The sequence below is a fragment of the Macrosteles quadrilineatus genome, unplaced genomic scaffold (genome assembly GCF_028750875.1).
Source record: "Macrosteles quadrilineatus isolate MER2022 unplaced genomic scaffold, UCM_ALF_1.0 Scaffold_1__1_contigs__length_201487025, whole genome shotgun sequence".
NCBI classification, from domain to species: domain Eukaryota; kingdom Metazoa; phylum Arthropoda; class Insecta; order Hemiptera; family Cicadellidae; genus Macrosteles; species Macrosteles quadrilineatus.
Window position 1 is genome coordinate 92,779,802 of NW_026542594.1, and position 22,212 is coordinate 92,802,013.

Below are 22,212 nucleotides of genomic sequence, written 5' to 3' on the forward strand. Positions count from 1 at the left end.
ACTCATGATACTCTCGATACTCTTGATACTCATGATACTCTCGATACTCTTGATACTCTTGATACTCCTGATACTCTTGATACTCATGATACTCTTGATACTCTTGATACTCGTGATACTCTTGATACTCTTGAAACTCATGATACTAATGATACTCTTGATACTCATGATACTCATGATACTCTCGATACTCTTGATACTCTCGATACTCATGATACTCTCGATACTCTTGATACTCATGATACTCATGATACTAATGATACTCTTGATAACCTTGATACTCATGATACTCATGATAATCTTTATACTCATAATACTAATTATACTCATGATACTCTTGATACTCTTGATACTCATGATAATCTTGATACTCTCGATACTCATGATACTCTCGATACTCTTGATACTCTCGATACTCTTGATACTCATGATACTCATGATACTCATGATACTAATGATACTCTTGATACTCTTGATACTCCTGATACTCTTGATACTCATGATACTCTTGATACTCTTGATACTCATGATACTCTTGATACTCATGATACTCATGATACTCTCGATACTCTTGATACTCTCGATACTCATGATACTCTCGATACTCATGATACTCTTGATACTCATGATACTCATGATACTCTCGATACTCTTGATACTCATGATACTCTCGATACTCTTGATACTCTTGATACTCCTGATACTCTTGATACTCATGATACTCTTGATACTCTTGATACTCATGATACTCTTGATACTCTTGATACTCATGATACTCATGATACTCTTGATACTCATGATACTCATGATACTCTCGATACTCTTGATACTCTCGATACTCATGATACTCTCGATACTCTTGATACTCGTGATACTCATGATACTCATGATACTAATGATACTCTTGATACCCTTGATACTCATGATACTCATGATACTCATGATACTCTTGATACTCATGATACTCATGATACTCTCGATACTCTTGATACTCTCGATACTCATGATACTCTTGATACCCTTGATACTCATGATACTCATGATACTCATGATACTAATGATACTCTTTATACTCATAATACTAATTATACTCATGATACTCTTGATACTCTTGATTCTCATGATACTCTTGATACTCTCGATTTTTGTGATACTCTCGATACTCTTGATACTCATGATACTCATGATACTCATGATACTAATGATACTCTTGATACTCTTGATACTCCTGATACTCTTGATACTCATGATACTCTTGATACTCTCGATACTCATGATACTCTCGATACTTTTGATACTCAATATACTAATGATACTCTTGAAACTCATGATACTCTTGATACTCTTAAATCTCTTGATACTCATGATACTCTTGATACTAATGATACTCTTGATACTCTTGATACTCATGATACTCTCGATACTCTCGATACTCTTGATACTCTCGATACTCATGATACTCTCGATACTCATGATACTCTTGATACTCATAATACTCATGATACTCTTGATACTCTTGATACTCTTGATACTCTTGATACTCTTGATACTCATGATACTCTTGATACTCATGATACTCATAATACTCATGATACTCTTGATACTTTCGATACTCATGATACTCTCGATACTCTTGATACTCTTGATACTCCTGATACTCTTGATACTCATGATACTCTTGATACTCTTGATACTCATGATACTCTTGATACTCTTGATACTCATGATACTCTTGATACTCATGATACTCATGATACTCTCGATACTCTTGATACTCTCGATACTCATGATACTCTCGATACTCATGATACTCTTGATACTCATGATACTCATGATACTCTCGATACTCTTGATACTCATGATACTCTCGATACTCTTGATACTCTTGATACTCCTGATACTCTTGATACTCATGATACTCTTGATACTCTTGATACTCGTGATACTCTTGATACTCTTGAAACTCATGATACTCGTGATACTCTTGATACTCATGATACTCATGATACTCTCGATACTCTTGATACTCTCGATACTCATGATACTCTCGATACTCTTGATACTCGTGATACTCATGATACTCGTGATACTAATGATACTCTTGATAACCTTGATACTCATGATACTCATGATAATCTTTATACTCATAATACTAATTATACTCATGATACTCTTGATACTCTTGATACTCATGATAATCTTGATACTCTCGATACTCATGATACTCTCGATACTCTTGATACTCTCGATACTCTTGATACTCATGATACTCATGATACTCATGATACTAATGATACTCTTGATACTCTTGATACTCCTGATACTCTTGATACTCATGATACTCTTGATACTCTCGATACTCATGATACTCTCGATACTTTTGATACTCAATATACTAATGATACTCTTGATACTCATGATACTCTTGATACTCTTAAATCTCTTGATACTCATGATACTCTTGATACTCATGATACTCATGATACTCTTGATACTCTTGATACTCTTGATACTCATGATACTCTCGATACTCTTGATACTCTTGATACTCCTGATACTTTTGATACTCATGATACTCTTGATGCTCATGATACTCATGATACTCTTGATACTCTTGATACTCATGATACTCATGATACTCTTGATACTCATGATACTCATGATAATCATTATACTCTCGATACTCATGATACTCTCGATACTCTTGATACTCTTAAATCTCTTGATACTCATGATACTCTTGATACTCATGATACTCTTGATACTCTCGATACTCATGATACTCTCGATACTTTTGATACTCAATATACTAATGATACTCTTGATACTCATGATACTCTTGATACTCTTAAATCTCTTGATACTCATGATACTCTTGATACTCATGATACTCTTGATACTCTTGATACTCATGATACTCTCGATACTCTCGATACTCTTGATACTCTCGATACTCATGATACTCTCGATACTCATGATACTCTTGATACTCATGATACTCATGATACTCTTGATACTCTTGATACTCTTGATACTCTTGATACTCATGATACTCATGATACTCCTGATACTCATGATACTCATGATACTTTTAATACTCTTGATACTCATGATACTTTTGATACTTTTGATACTCATGATACTCATGATACTCTTGATACTCATGATACTCTTGATACTCTTGATACTCTTGATACTCTTGATACTTTTGATACTCATGATACTTTCGATACTCTTGATACTCTTGATACTCCTGATACTCCTGATACTCATGATACTTTTGATACTCTTGATACTCATGATACTCTTAATGATCATGATACTCTCTTGATACTTTCGATACTTATGATACTCTCTATACTCTTGATACTCGTGATACTCATGATACTTATGATACAAATGATACTCATGATACACTTGATACTCTTGATACTCATGATACTCATGATACTCTTGATACTCTTGATACTCTAATACTCTTGATACTCATGATACTCATGATACTCATGATACTCATGATACTCATGATACTCATGATACTCATGATACTCATGATACTCATGATACTCATGATACTCTTGATACTCTTGATACTCTTGATACTCATGATACTCTTGATACTCTTGATACTCTTGATACTAATGATACTCCTGACACTCATGATACTCATGATACTTTTGATACTCTTGATACTCATGATACTTTTGATACTCTTGATACTCTTGATACTCATGATACTCATGATACTCTTAATACTCTCGATACTCTTGATACTCATGATACTCTCGATACTCTTGATACTCTTGATACTCCTGATACTCTTGATACTCATGATACTCTTGATACTCTTGATACTCATGATACTCATGATACTCTTGATACTCATGATACTCATGATACTCTCGATACTCTTGATACTCTCGATACTCATGATACTCTCGATACTCCTGATACTCATGATACTCATGATACTAATGATACTCTTGATACTCTTGATACTCTTGATACTCTCGATACTCATGATACTCTCGATACTCTTGATACTCTCGATACTCATGATACTCTCGATACTCTTGATACTCATGATACTCTTGATACTCATGATACTCATGATTCTCTTGATACTCTTGATACTCCTGATACTCTCGATACTCTTGATACTCTCGATACTCATGATACTCTCGATACTCATGATACTCTTGATACTCATGATACTCATGATACTCATGATACTCATGATACTCATGATACTCATGATACTCTTGATACTCTTGATACTCTTGATACTCATGATACTCTTGATACTCTTGATACTAATGATACTTCTGATACTCATGATACTCATGATACTTTTGATACTCTTGATACTCTTGATACTCATGATACTCATGATACTCTTGATACTCTCGATACTCTTGATACTCATGATACTCTCGATACTCTTGATACTCTTGATACTCCTGATACTCTTGATACTCATGATACTCTTGATACTCTTGATACTCATGATACTCTTGATACTCTTGATACTCATGATACTCATGATACTCTTGATACACATGATACTCATGATACTCTCGATACTCTTGATACTCTCGATACTCATGATACTCTCGATACTCTTGATACTCGTGATACTCATGATACTCATGATACTAATGATACTCTTGATACCCTTGATACTCATGATACTCATGATACTCATGATACTAATGATACTCTTTATACTCATAATACTAATTATACTCATGATACTCTTGATACTCTTGATTCTCATGATACTCTCGATTTTTGTGATACTCTCGATACTCTTGATACTCATGATACTCATGATACTCATGATACTAATGATACTCTTGATACTCTTGATACTCCTGATACTCTTGATACTCATGATACTCTTGATACTCTCGATACTCATGATACTCTCGATACTTTTGATACTCAATATACTAATGATACTCTTGAAACTCATGATACTCTTGATACTCTTAAATCTCTTGATACTCATGATACTCTTGATACTAATGATACTCTTGATACTCTTGATACTCATGATACTCTCGATACTCTCGATACTCTTGATACTCTCGATACTCATGATACTCTCGATACTCATGATACTCTTGATACTCATAATACTCATGATACTCTTGATACTCTTGATACTCTTGATACTCTTGATACTCTTGATACTCATGAAACTCTTGATACTCATGATACTCATAATACTAATGATACTCTTGATACTTTCGATACTCATGATACTCTCGATACTCTTGATACTCTTGATACTCCTGATACTCTTGATACTCATGATACTCTTGATACTCTTGATACTCATGATACTCTTGATACTCTTGATACTCATGATACTCATGATACTCTTGATACTCATGATACTCATGATACTCTCGATACTCTTGATACTCTCGATACTCATGATACTCTCGATACTCATGATACTCTTGATACTCATGATACTCATGATACTCTCGATACTCTTGATACTCATGATACTCTCGATACTCTTGATACTCTTGATACTCCTGATACTCTTGATACTCATGATACTCTTGATACTCGTGATACTCGTGATACTCTTGATACTCTTGAAACTCATGATACTCATGATACTCTTGATACTCATGATACTCATGATACTCTCGATACTCTTGATACTCTCGATACTCATGATACTCTCGATACTCTTGATACTCGTGATACTCATGATACTCATGATACTAATGATACTCTTGATACCCTTGATACTCATGATACTCATGATAATCTTTATACTCATAATACTAATTATACTCATGATACTCTTGATACTCTTGATACTCATGATAATCTTGATACTCTCGATACTCATGATACTCTCGATACTCTTGATACTCTCGATACTCTTGATACTCATGATACTCATGATACTCATGATACTAATGATACTCTTGATACTCTTGATACTCAATATACTAATGATACTCTTGATACTCATGATACTCTTGATACTCTTAAATCTCTTGATACTCATGATACTCTTGATACTCATGATACTCTTGATACTCTTGATACTCTTGATACTCTTGATACTCTTGATACTCATGATACTCATGATACTCCTGATACTCATGATACTCATGATACTTTTAATACTCTTGATACTCATGATACTTTTGATACTTTTGATACTCATGATACTCATGATACTCTTGATACTCATGATACTCTTGATACTCTTGATACTCTTGATACTCTTGATACTCTTGATACTCATGATACTTTCGATACTCTTGATACTCTTGATACTCCTGATACTCCTGATACTCATGATACTTTTGATACTCTTGATACTCATGATACTCTTAATGATCATGATACTCTCTTGATACTTTCGATACTTATGATACTCTCTATACTCTTGATACTCGTGATACTCATGATACTTATGATACAAATGATACTCTTGATACTCTTGATGATCATGATACTCATGATACTCATGATACACTTGATACTCTTGATACTCATGATACTCATGATACTCTTGATACTCTTGATACTCTAATACTCTTGATACTCATGATACTCATGATACTCATGATACTCATGATACTCATGATACTCATGATACTCATGATACTCATGATACTCTTGATACTCTTGATACTCTTGATACTCATGATACTCTTGATACTCTTGATACTAATGATACTCCTGACACTCATGATACTCATGATACTTTTGATACTCTTGATACTCATGATACTTTTGATACTCTTGATACTCATGATACTCATGATACTCTTAATACTCTCGATACTCTTGATACTCATGATACTCTCGATACTCTTGATACTCTTGATACTCCTGATACTCTTGATACTCATGATACTCTTGATACTCTTGATACTCATGATACTCATGATACTCTTGATACTCATGATACTCATGATACTCTCGATACTCTTGATACTCTCGATACTCATGATACTCTCGATACTCCTGATACTCATGATACTCATGATACTAATGATACTCTTGATACTCTTGATACTCTTGATACTCATGATACTCATGATACTCTTGATACTCTTGATACTCTTGATACTCTTGATACTCATGATACTCATGATACTCCTGATACTCATGATACTCATGATACTTTTAATACTCTTGATACTCATGATACTTTTGATACTTTTGATACTCATGATACTCATGATACTCTTGATACTCATGATACTCTTGATACTCTTGATACTCTTGATACTCATGATACTCATGATACTCTTGATACTCTTGATACTCTTGATACTCTTGATACTCATGATACTCATGATACTCCTGATACTCATGATACTCATGATACTTTTAATACTCTTGATACTCATGATACTTTTGATACTTTTGATACTCATGATACTCATGATACTCTTGATACTCATGATACTCTTGATACTCTTGATACTCTTGATACTCTTGATACTCTTGATACTCATGATACTTTCGATACTCTTGATACTCTTGATACTCCTGATACTCCTGATACTCATGATACTTTTGATACTCTTGATACTCATGATACTCTTAATGATCATGATACTCTCTTGATACTTTCGATACTTATGATACTCTCTATACTCTTGATACTCGTGATACTCATGATACTTATGATACAAATGATACTCTTGATACTCTTGATGATCATGATACTCATGATACTCATGATACACTTGATACTCTTGATACTCATGATACTCTTGATACTCTTGATACTCTTGATACTCTAATACTCTTGATACTCATGATACTCATGATACTCATGATACTCATGATACTCATGATACTCATGATACTCATGATACTCATGATACTCTTGATACTCTTGATACTCTTGATACTCATGATACTCTTGATACTCTTGATACTAATGATACTCCTGACACTCATGATACTCATGATACTTTTGATACTCTTGATACTCATGATACTTTTGATACTCTTGATACTCATGATACTCATGATACTCTTAATACTCTCGATACTCTTGATACTCATGATACTCTCGATACTCTTGATACTCTTGATACTCCTGATACTCTTGATACTCATGATACTCTTGATACTCTTGATACTCATGATACTCATGATACTCTTGATACTCATGATACTCATGATACTCTCGATACTCTTGATACTCTCGATACTCATGATACTCTCGATACTCCTGATACTCATGATACTCATGATACTAATGATACTCTTGATACTCTTGATACTCTTGATACTCATGATACTCATGATACTCTTGATACTCTTGATACTCTTGATACTCTTGATACTCATGATACTCATGATACTCCTGATACTCATGATACTCATGATACTTTTAATACTCTTGATACTCATGATACTTTTGATACTTTTGATACTCATGATACTCATGATACTCTTGATACTCATGATACTCTTGATACTCTTGATACTCTTGATACTCTTGATACTCTTGATACTCATGATACTTTCGATACTCTTGATACTCTTGATACTCCTGATACTCCTGATACTCATGATACTTTTGATACTCTTGATACTCATGATACTCTTAATGATCATGATACTCTCTTGATACTTTCGATACTTATGATACTCTCTATACTCTTGATACTCGTGATACTCATGATACTTATGATACAAATGATACTCTTGATACTCTTGATGATCATGATACTCATGATACTCATGATACACTTGATACTCTTGATACTCATGATACTCATGATACTCTTGATACTCTTGATACTCTAATACTCTTGATACTCATGATACTCATGATACTCATGATACTCATGATACTCATGATACTCATGATACTCATGATACTCATGATACTCTTGATACTCTTGATACTCTTGATACTCATGATACTCTTGATACTCTTGATACTAATGATACTCCTGACACTCATGATACTCATGATACTTTTGATACTCTTGATACTCATGATACTTTTGATACTCTTGATACTCATGATACTCATGATACTCTTAATACTCTCGATACTCTTCATACTCATGATACTCTCGATACTCTTGATACTCTTGATACTCCTGATACTCTTGATACTCATGATACTCTTGATACTCTTGATACTCATGATACTCATGATACTCTTGATACTCATGATACTCATGATACTCTCGATACTCTTGAAACTCTCGATACTCATGATACTCTCGATACTCCTGATACTCATGATACTCATGATACTAATGATACTCTTGATACTCTTGATACTCTTGATACTCTCGATACTCATGATACTCTCGATACTCTTGATACTCTCGATACTCATGATACTCTCGATACTCTTGATACTCATGATACTCTTGATACTCATGATACTCATGATTCTCTTGATACTCTTGATACTCCTGATACTCTTGATACTCATGATACTCTTGATACTCTTGATACTCATGATACTCATGATACTCTTGATACTCATGATACTCATGATACTCTCGATACTCTTGATACTCTCGATACTCATGATACTCTCGATACTCATGATACTCTTGATACTCATGATACTCATGATACTCATGATACTCATTATACTCATGATACTCATGATACTCTTGATACTCTTGATACTCTTGATACTCATGATACTCTTGATACTCTTGATACTAATGATACTTCTGATACTCATGATACTCATGATACTTTTGATACTCTTGATACTCTTGATACTCATGATACTCATGATACTCTTGATACTCTCGATACTCTTGATTCTCATGATACTCTCGATACTCTTGATACTCTTGATACTCCTGATACTCTTGATACTCATGATACTCTTGATACTCTTGATACTCATGATACTCTTGATACTCTTGATACTCATGATACTCATGATACTCTTGATACTCATGATACTCATGATACTCTCGATACTCTTGATACTCTCGATACTCATGATACTCTCGATACTCTTGATACTCGTGATACTCATGATACTCATGATACTAATGATACTCTTGATACCCTTGATACTCATGATACTCATGACACTCATGATACTCTTGATACTCATGATACTCATGATACTCTCGATACTCTTGATACTCTCGATACTCATGATACTCTCGATACTCTTGATACTCATGATACTCATGATACTCATGATACTAATGATACTCTTTATACTCATAATACTAATTATACTCATGATACTCTTGATACTCTTGATTCTCATGATACTCTTGATACTCTCGATTTTTGTGATACTCTCGATACTCTTGATACTCATGATACTCATGATACTAATGATACTCTTGATACTCTTGATACTCCTGATACTCTTGATACTCATGATACTCTTGATACTCTCGATACTCATGATACTCTCGATACTTTTGATACTCAATATACTAATGATACTCTTGAAACTCATGATACTCTTGATACTCTTAAATCTCTTGATACTCATGATACTCTTGATACTAATGATACTCTTGATACTCTTGATACTCATGATACTCTCGATACTCTCGATACTCTTGATACTCTCGATACTCATGATACTCTCGATACTCATGATACTCTTGATACTCATAATACTCATGATACTCTTGATACTCTTGATACTCTTGATACTCTTGATACTCTTGATACTCATGATACTCTTGATACTCATGATACTCATAATACTCATGATACTCTTGATACTTTCGATACTCATGATACTCTCGATACTCTTGATACTCTTGATACTCCTGATACTCTTGATACTCATGATACTCTTGATACTCTTGATACTCATGATACTCTTGATACTCTTGATACTCATGATACTCTTGATACTCATGATACTCATGATACTCTCGATACTCTTGATACTCTCGATACTCATGATACTCTCGATACTCATGATACTCTTGATACTCATGATACTCATGATACTCTCGATACTCTTGATACTCATGATACTCTCGATACTCTTGATACTCTTGATACTCCTGATACTCTTGATACTCATGATACTCTTGATACTCTTGATACTCGTGATACTCTTGATACTCTTGAAACTCATGATACTAATGATACTCTTGATACTCATGATACTCATGATACTCTCGATACTCTTGATACTCTCGATACTCATGATACTCTCGATACTCTTGATACTCATGATACTCATGATACTAATGATACTCTTGATAACCTTGATACTCATGATACTCATGATAATCTTTATACTCATAATACTAATTATACTCATGATACTCTTGATACTCTTGATACTCATGATAATATTGATACTCTCGATACTCATGATACTCTCGATACTCTTGATACTCTCGATACTCTTGATACTCATGATACTCATGATACTCATGATACTAATGATACTCTTGATACTCTTGATACTCCTGATACTCTTGATACTCATGATACTCTTGATACTCTTGATACTCATGATACTCTTGATACTCATGATACTCATGATACTCTCGATACTCTTGATACTCTCGATACTCATGATACTCTCGATACTCATGATACTCTTGATACTCATGATACTCATGATACTCTCGATACTCTTGATACTCATGATACTCTCGATACTCTTGATACTCTTGATACTCCTGATACTCTTGATACTCATGATACTCTTGATACTCTTGATACTCATGATACTCTTGATACTCTTGATACTCATGATACTCATGATACTCTTGATACTCATGATACTCATGATACTCTCGATACTCTTGATACTCTCGATACTCATGATACTCTCGATACTCTTGATACTCGTGATACTCATGATACTCATGATACTAATGATACTCTTGATACCCTTGATACTCATGATACTCATGATACTCATGATACTCTTGATACTCATGATACTCATGATACTCTCGATACTCTTGATACTCTCGATACTCATGATACTCTTGATACCCTTGATACTCATGATACTCATGATACTAATGATACTCTTTATACTCATAATACTAATTATACTCATGATACTCTTGATACTCTTGATTCTCATGATACTCTTGATACTCTCGATTTTTGTGATACTCTCGATACTCTTGATACTCATGATACTCATGATACTCATGATACTAATGATACTCTTGATACTCTTGATACTCCTGATACTCTTGATACTCATGATACTCTTGATACTCTCGATACTCATGATACTCTCGATACTTTTGATACTCAATATACTAATGATACTCTTGAAACTCATGATACTCTTGATACTCTTAAATCTCTTGATACTCATGATACTCTTGATACTAATGATACTCTTGATACTCTTGATACTCATGATACTCTCGATACTCTCGATACTCTTGATACTCTCGATACTCATGATACTCTCGATACTCATGATACTCTTGATACTCATAATACTCATGATACTCTTGATACTCTTGATACTCTTGATACTCTTGATACTCTTGATACTCATGATACTCTTGATACTCATGATACTCATAATACTCATGATACTCTTGATACTTTCGATACTCATGATACTCTCGATACTCTTGATACTCTTGATACTCCTGATACTCTTGATACTCATGATACTCTTGATACTCTTGATACTCATGATACTCTTGATACTCTTGATACTCATGATACTCTTGATACTCATGATACTCATGATACTCTCGATACTCTTGATACTCTCGATACTCATGATACTCTCGATACTCATGATACTCTTGATACTCATGATACTCATGATACTCTCGATACTCTTGATACTCATGATACTCTCGATACTCTTGATACTCTTGATACTCCTGATACTCTTGATACTCATGATACTCTTGATACTCTTGATACTCGTGATACTCTTGATACTCTTGAAACTCATGATACTCGTGATACTCTTGATACTCATGATACTCATGATACTCTCGATACTCTTGATACTCTCGATACTCATGATACTCTCGATACTCTTGATACTCGTGATACTCATGATACTCGTGATACTAATGATACTCTTGATAACCTTGATACTCATGATACTCATGATAATCTTTATACTCATAATACTAATTATACTCATGATACTCTTGATACTCTTGATACTCATGATAATCTTGATACTCTCGATACTCATGATACTCTCGATACTCTTGATACTCTCGATACTCTTGATACTCATGATACTCATGATACTCATGATACTAATGATACTCTTGATACTCTTGATACTCCTGATACTCTTGATACTCATGATACTCTTGATACTCTCGATACTCATGATACTCTCGATACTTTTGATACTCAATATACTAATGATACTCTTGATACTCATGATACTCTTGATACTCTTAAATCTCTTGATACTCATGATACTCTTGATACTCATGATACTCATGATACTCTTGATACTCTTGATACTCTTGATACTCATGATACTCTCGATACTCTTGATACTCTTGATACTCCTGATACTTTTGATACTCATGATACTCTTGATGCTCATGATACTCATGATACTCTTGATACTCTTGATACTCATGATACTCATGATAATCATTATACTCTCGATACTCATGATACTCTCGATACTCTTGATACTCTTAAATCTCTTGATACTCATGATACTCTTGATACTCATGATACTCTTGATACTCTCGATACTCATGATACTCTCGATACTTTTGATACTCAATATACTAATGATACTCTTGATACTCATGATACTCTTGATACTCTTAAATCTCTTGATACTCATGATACTCTTGATACTCATGATACTCTTGATACTCTTGATACTCATGATACTCTCGATACTCTCGATACTCTTGATACTCTCGATACTCATGATACTCTCGATACTCATGATACTCTTGATACTCATGATACTCATGATACTCTTGATACTCTTGATACTCTTGATACTCTTGATACTCATGATACTCATGATACTCCTGATACTCATGATACTCATGATACTTTTAATACTCTTGATACTCATGATACTTTTGATACTTTTGATACTCATGATACTCATGATACTCTTGATACTCATGATACTCTTGATACTCTTGATACTCTTGATACTCTTGATACTTTTGATACTCATGATACTTTCGATACTCTTGATACTCTTGATACTCCTGATACTCCTGATACTCATGATACTTTTGATACTCTTGATACTCATGATACTCTTAATGATCATGATACTCTCTTGATACTTTCGATACTTATGATACTCTCTATACTCTTGATACTCGTGATACTCATGATACTTATGATACAAATGATACTCATGATACACTTGATACTCTTGATACTCATGATACTCATGATACTCTTGATACTCTTGATACTCTAATACTCTTGATACTCATGATACTCATGATACTCATGATACTCATGATACTCATGATACTCATGATACTCATGATACTCATGATACTCATGATACTCATGATACTCTTGATACTCTTGATACTCTTGATACTCATGATACTCTTGATACTCTTGATACTCTTGATACTAATGATACTCCTGACACTCATGATACTCATGATACTTTTGATACTCTTGATACTCATGATACTTTTGATACTCTTGATACTCTTGATACTCATGATACTCATGATACTCTTAATACTCTCGATACTCTTGATACTCATGATACTCTCGATACTCTTGATACTCTTGATACTCCTGATACTCTTGATACTCATGATACTCTTGATACTCTTGATACTCATGATACTCATGATACTCTTGATACTCATGATACTCATGATACTCTCGATACTCTTGATACTCTCGATACTCATGATACTCTCGATACTCCTGATACTCATGATACTCATGATACTAATGATACTCTTGATACTCTTGATACTCTTGATACTCTCGATACTCATGATACTCTCGATACTCTTGATACTCTCGATACTCATGATACTCTCGATACTCTTGATACTCATGATACTCTTGATACTCATGATACTCATGATTCTCTTGATACTCTTGATACTCCTGATACTCTCGATACTCTTGATACTCTCGATACTCATGATACTCTCGATACTCATGATACTCTTGATACTCATGATACTCATGATACTCATGATACTCATGATACTCATGATACTCATGATACTCTTGATACTCTTGATACTCTTGATACTCATGATACTCTTGATACTCTTGATACTAATGATACTTCTGATACTCATGATACTCATGATACTTTTGATACTCTTGATACTCTTGATACTCATGATACTCATGATACTCTTGATACTCTCGATACTCTTGATACTCATGATACTCTCGATACTCTTGATACTCTTGATACTCCTGATACTCTTGATACTCATGATACTCTTGATACTCTTGATACTCATGATACTCTTGATACTCTTGATACTCATGATACTCATGATACTCTTGATACACATGATACTCATGATACTCTCGATACTCTTGATACTCTCGATACTCATGATACTCTCGATACTCTTGATACTCGTGATACTCATGATACTCATGATACTAATGATACTCTTGATACCCTTGATACTCATGATACTCATGATACTCATGATACTAATGATACTCTTTATACTCATAATACTAATTATACTCATGATACTCTTGATACTCTTGATTCTCATGATACTCTCGATTTTTGTGATACTCTCGATACTCTTGATACTCATGATACTCATGATACTCATGATACTAATGATACTCTTGATACTCTTGATACTCCTGATACTCTTGATACTCATGATACTCTTGATACTCTCGATACTCATGATACTCTCGATACTTTTGATACTCAATATACTAATGATACTCTTGAAACTCATGATACTCTTGATACTCTTAAATCTCTTGATACTCATGATACTCTTGATACTAATGATACTCTTGATACTCTTGATACTCATGATACTCTCGATACTCTCGATACTCTTGATACTCTCGATACTCATGATACTCTCGATACTCATGATACTCTTGATACTCATAATACTCATGATACTCTTGATACTCTTGATACTCTTGATACTCTTGATACTCTTGATACTCATGAAACTCTTGATACTCATGATACTCATAATACTAATGATACTCTTGATACTTTCGATACTCATGATACTCTCGATACTCTTGATACTCTTGATACTCCTGATACTCTTGATACTCATGATACTCTTGATACTCTTGATACTCATGATACTCTTGATACTCTTGATACTCATGATACTCATGATACTCTTGATACTCATGATACTCATGATACTCTCGATACTCTTGATACTCTCGATACTCATGATACTCTCGATACTCATGATACTCTTGATACTCATGATACTCATGATACTCTCGATACTCTTGATACTCATGATACTCTCGATACTCTTGATACTCTTGATACTCCTGATACTCTTGATACTCATGATACTCTTGATACTCGTGATACTCGTGATACTCTTGATACTCTTGAAACTCATGATACTCATGATACTCTTGATACTCATGATACTCATGATACTCTCGATACTCTTGATACTCTCGATACTCATGATACTCTCGATACTCTTGATACTCGTGATACTCATGATACTCATGATACTAATGATACTCTTGATACCCTTGATACTCATGATACTCATGATAATCTTTATACTCATAATACTAATTATACTCATGATACTCTTGATACTCTTGATACTCATGATAATCTTGATACTCTCGATACTCATGATACTCTCGATACTCTTGATACTCTCGATACTCTTGATACTCATGATACTCATGATACTCATGATACTAATGATACTCTTGATACTCTTGATACTCCTGATACTCTTGATACTCATGATACTCTTGATACTCTCGATACTTTTGATACTCAATATACTAATGATACTCTTGATACTCATGATACTCTTGATACTCTTAAATCTCTTGATACTCATGATACTCTTGATACTCATGATACTCATGATACTCTTGATACTCTTTATACTCATGATACTCTCGATACTCTTGATACTCTTGATACTCCTGATACTCTTGATACTCATGATACTCTTGATGCTCATGATACTCATGATACTCTTGATACTCTTGATACTTATGATAGCTCATGATACTCTTGATACTCATGATACTCATGATAATCATTATACTCTCGATACTCATGATACTCTCGATACTCTTGATACTCATGATACTCATGATACTAATGATACTCTTGATACTCTTGATACTCATGATACTCTTGATACTCATGATACTAATGATACTCATGATACTCTTGATACTCTTGATACTCATGATACACATTATACTCATGATACACCTGATACTCTTGATACTCATGATACTAATGATACTCTTGATACTCTTGATACTCTCGATACTCATGATACTCTCGATACTCTTGATACTCATGATACTCATGATACTAATGATACTCTTGATACTATTGATACTCATTATACTTTTGATACTCATGATACTAATGATACTCATGATACTCTTGATAATCTTGATACTCATAATACACATGATACTCATGATACACTTGATACTCTTGATACTCATGATACTAATGATACTCTTGATACTCATGATACTCATAATACTCATGATACTCTCGATACTCTTGATGCTCATGATACTCATGATACTCATGATACTCCTGATACTCTTGATACTCTTGATTACTCATGATACTCTTGATACTCTTGATACTAATGATACTCCTGATACTCATGATACTCATGATACTTTTGACACTCTCGATACTCTTGATACTCTCGATACTCATGATACTCTCGATACTCTTGATACTCATGATACTCTTGATACTCATGATACTCATGATACTCTTGATACTCTTGATACTCTTGATACTCTTAATACTCTTGATACTCATGATACTTTCGATACTCTTGATACTCTTGATACTCCTGATACTCATGATACTCATGATACTTTTGATACTCTTGATACTCATGATACTCTTGATACTCTAATACTCTTGATACTCATGATACTAATGATACTCATGATACTCTTGATAATCTCGATACTCATGATACTCTTGATACTCATGATACTCTTAATACTCATGATACTCTTGATACTTTCGATACTCATGATACTCTCGATACTCTTGATACTCGTGATACTCAAGATACTTATGATACAAATGATACTCATGATACTCATGATACTCATGATACACTTGATACTCTTCATACTCTTGATACTCATGATACTTATGATACTCTTGATACTCATGATACTCTTGATACTCTTGATTACTCATGATACTCTTGATACTCTTGATACTAATGATACTCCTGATACTCATGATACTCATGATACTTTTGATACTCTTGATACTCTTGATACTCATGATACTCATGATACTCTTGATACTCTCGATACTCTTGATACTCATGATACTCTCGATACTCTTGATACTCTTGATACTCATAATACTCTTGATACTCTTGATACTCATGATACTCATTATACTCTTGATACTCATGATACTCATGATACTCTTGATACTCTTGATACTCATGATACTCTTAATCCTCTAATACTCTTGATACTCATGATACTCATGATACTCATGATACTCTTGATACCCTTGATACTCATGATACTCATGATACTCATGATACTAATGATACTCTTTATACTCATAATACTAATTATACTCATGATACTCTTGATACTCTTGATTCTCATGATACTCTCGATTTTTGTGATACTCTCGATACTCTTGATACTCATGATACTCATGATACTCATGATACTAATGATACTCTTGATACTCTTGATACTCCTGATACTCTTGATACTCATGATACTCTTGATACTCTCGATACTCATGATACTCTCGATACTTTTGATACTCAATATACTAATGATACTCTTGAAACTCATGATACTCTTGATACTCTTAAATCTCTTGATACTCATGATACTCTTGATACTAATGATACTCTTGATACTCTTGATACTCATGATACTCTCGATACTCTCGATACTCTTGATACTCTCGATACTCATGATACTCTCGATACTCATGATACTCTTGATACTCATAATACTCATGATACTCTTGATACTCTTGATACTCTTGATACTCTTGATACTCTTGATACTCATGAAACTCTTGATACTCATGATACTCATAATACTAATGATACTCTTGATACTTTCGATACTCATGATACTCTCGATACTCTTGATACTCTTGATACTCCTGATACTCTTGATACTCATGATACTCTTGATACTCTTGATACTCATGATACTCTTGATACTCTTGATACTCATGATACTCATGATACTCTTGATACTCATGATACTCATGATACTCTCGATACTCTTGATACTCTCGATACTCATGATACTCTCGATACTCATGATACTCTTGATACTCATGATACTCATGATACTCTCGATACTCTTGATACTCATGATACTCTCGATACTCTTGATACTCTTGATACTCCTGATACTCTTGATACTCATGATACTCTTGATACTCGTGATACTCGTGATACTCTTGATACTCTTGAAACTCATGATACTCATGATACTCTTGATACTCATGATACTCATGATACTCTCGATACTCTTGATACTCTCGATACTCATGATACTCTCGATACTCTTGATACTCGTGATACTCATGATACTCATGATACTAATGATACTCTTGATACCCTTGATACTCATGATACTCATGATAATCTTTATACTCATAATACTAATTATACTCATGATACTCTTGATACTCTTGATACTCATGATAATCTTGATACTCTCGATACTCATGATACTCTCGATACTCTTGATACTCTCGATACTCTTGATACTCATGATACTCATGATACTCATGATACTAATGATACTCTTGATACTCTTGATACTCCTGATACTCTTGATACTCATGATACTCTTGATACTCTCGATACTTTTGATACTCAATATACTAATGATACTCTTGATACTCATGATACTCTTGATACTCTTAAATCTCTTGATACTCATGATACTCTTGATACTCATGATACTCATGATACTCTTGATACTCTTTATACTCATGATACTCTCGATACTCTTGATACTCTTGATACTCCTGATACTCTTGATACTCATGATACTCTTGATGCTCATGATACTCATGATACTCTTGATACTCTTGATACTTATGATAATCATTATACTCTCGATACTCATGATACTCTCGATACTCTTGATACTCATGATACTCATGATACTAATGATACTCTTGATACTCTTGATACTCATGATACTCTTGATACTCATGATACTAATGATACTCATGATACTCTTGATACTCTTGATACTCATGATACACATTATACTCATGATACACCTGATACTCTTGATACTCATGATACTAATGATACTCTTGATACTCTTGATACTCTCGATACTCATGATACTCTCGATACTCTTGATACTCATGATACTCATGATACTAATGATACTCTTGATACTATTGATACTCATTATACTTTTGATACTCATGATACTAATGATACTCATGATACTCTTGATAATCTTGATACTCATAATACACATGATACTCATGATACACTTGATACTCTTGATACTCATGATACTAATGATACTCTTGATACTCATGATACTCATAATACTCATGATACTCTCGATACTCTTGATGCTCATGATACTCATGATACTCATGATACTCCTGATACTCTTGATACTCTTGATTACTCATGATACTCTTGATACTCTTGATACTAATGATACTCCTGATACTCATGATACTCATGATACTTTTGACACTCTCGATACTCTTGATACTCTCGATACTCATGATACTCTCGATACTCTTGATACTCATGATACTCTTGATACTCATGATACTCATGATACTCTTGATACTCTTGATACTCTTGATACTCTTAATACTCTTGATACTCATGATACTTTCGATACTCTTGATACTCTTGATACTCCTGATACTCATGATACTCATGATACTTTTGATACTCTTGATACTCATGATACTCTTGATACTCTAATACTCTTGATACTCATGATACTAATGATACTCATGATACTCTTGATAATCTCGATACTCATGATACTCTTGATACTCATGATACTCTTAATACTCATGATACTCTTGATACTTTCGATACTCATGATACTCTCGATACTCTTGATACTCGTGATACTCAAGATACTTATGATACAAATGATACTCATGATACTCATGATACTCATGATACACTTGATACTCTTCATACTCTTGATACTCATGATACTTATGATACTCTTGATACTCATGATACTCTTGATACTCTTGATTACTCATGATACTCTTGATACTCTTGATACTAATGATACTCCTGATACTCATGATACTCATGATACTTTTGATACTCTTGATACTCTTGATACTCATGATACTCATGATACTCTTGATACTCTCGATACTCTTGATACTCATGATACTCTCGATACTCTTGATACTCTTGATACTCATAATACTCTTGATACTCTTGATACTCATGATACTCATTATACTCTTGATACTCATGATACTCATGATACTCTTGATACTCTTGATACTCATGATACTCTTAATCCTCTAATACTCTTGATACTCATGATACTCATGATACTCATGATACTCTTGATACTCTTTATACTCTTGATACTCATGATACTCTTGAAACTCATGATACTCTTAATACTCATGATACTCTTGATACCCTCGATACTCTTGATACTCATGATACTCATGATACTCATGATACTAATGATTCTCTTGATACTCTTGATACTCCTGATACTCTTGATACTCATGATACTCTTGATACTCTTGATACTCATGATACTCATGATACTCTTGATACTCATGATACTCATGATACTCTCGATACTCTTGATACTCTCGATACTCATGATACTCTCGATACTCATGATACTCTTGATACTCATGATACTCATGATACTCATGATACTCATGATACTCATGATACTAATGATACTCTTGATACTCTTGATACTCCTGATACTCTTGATACTCATGATACTCTTGATACTCTCGATACTTTTGATACTCAATATACT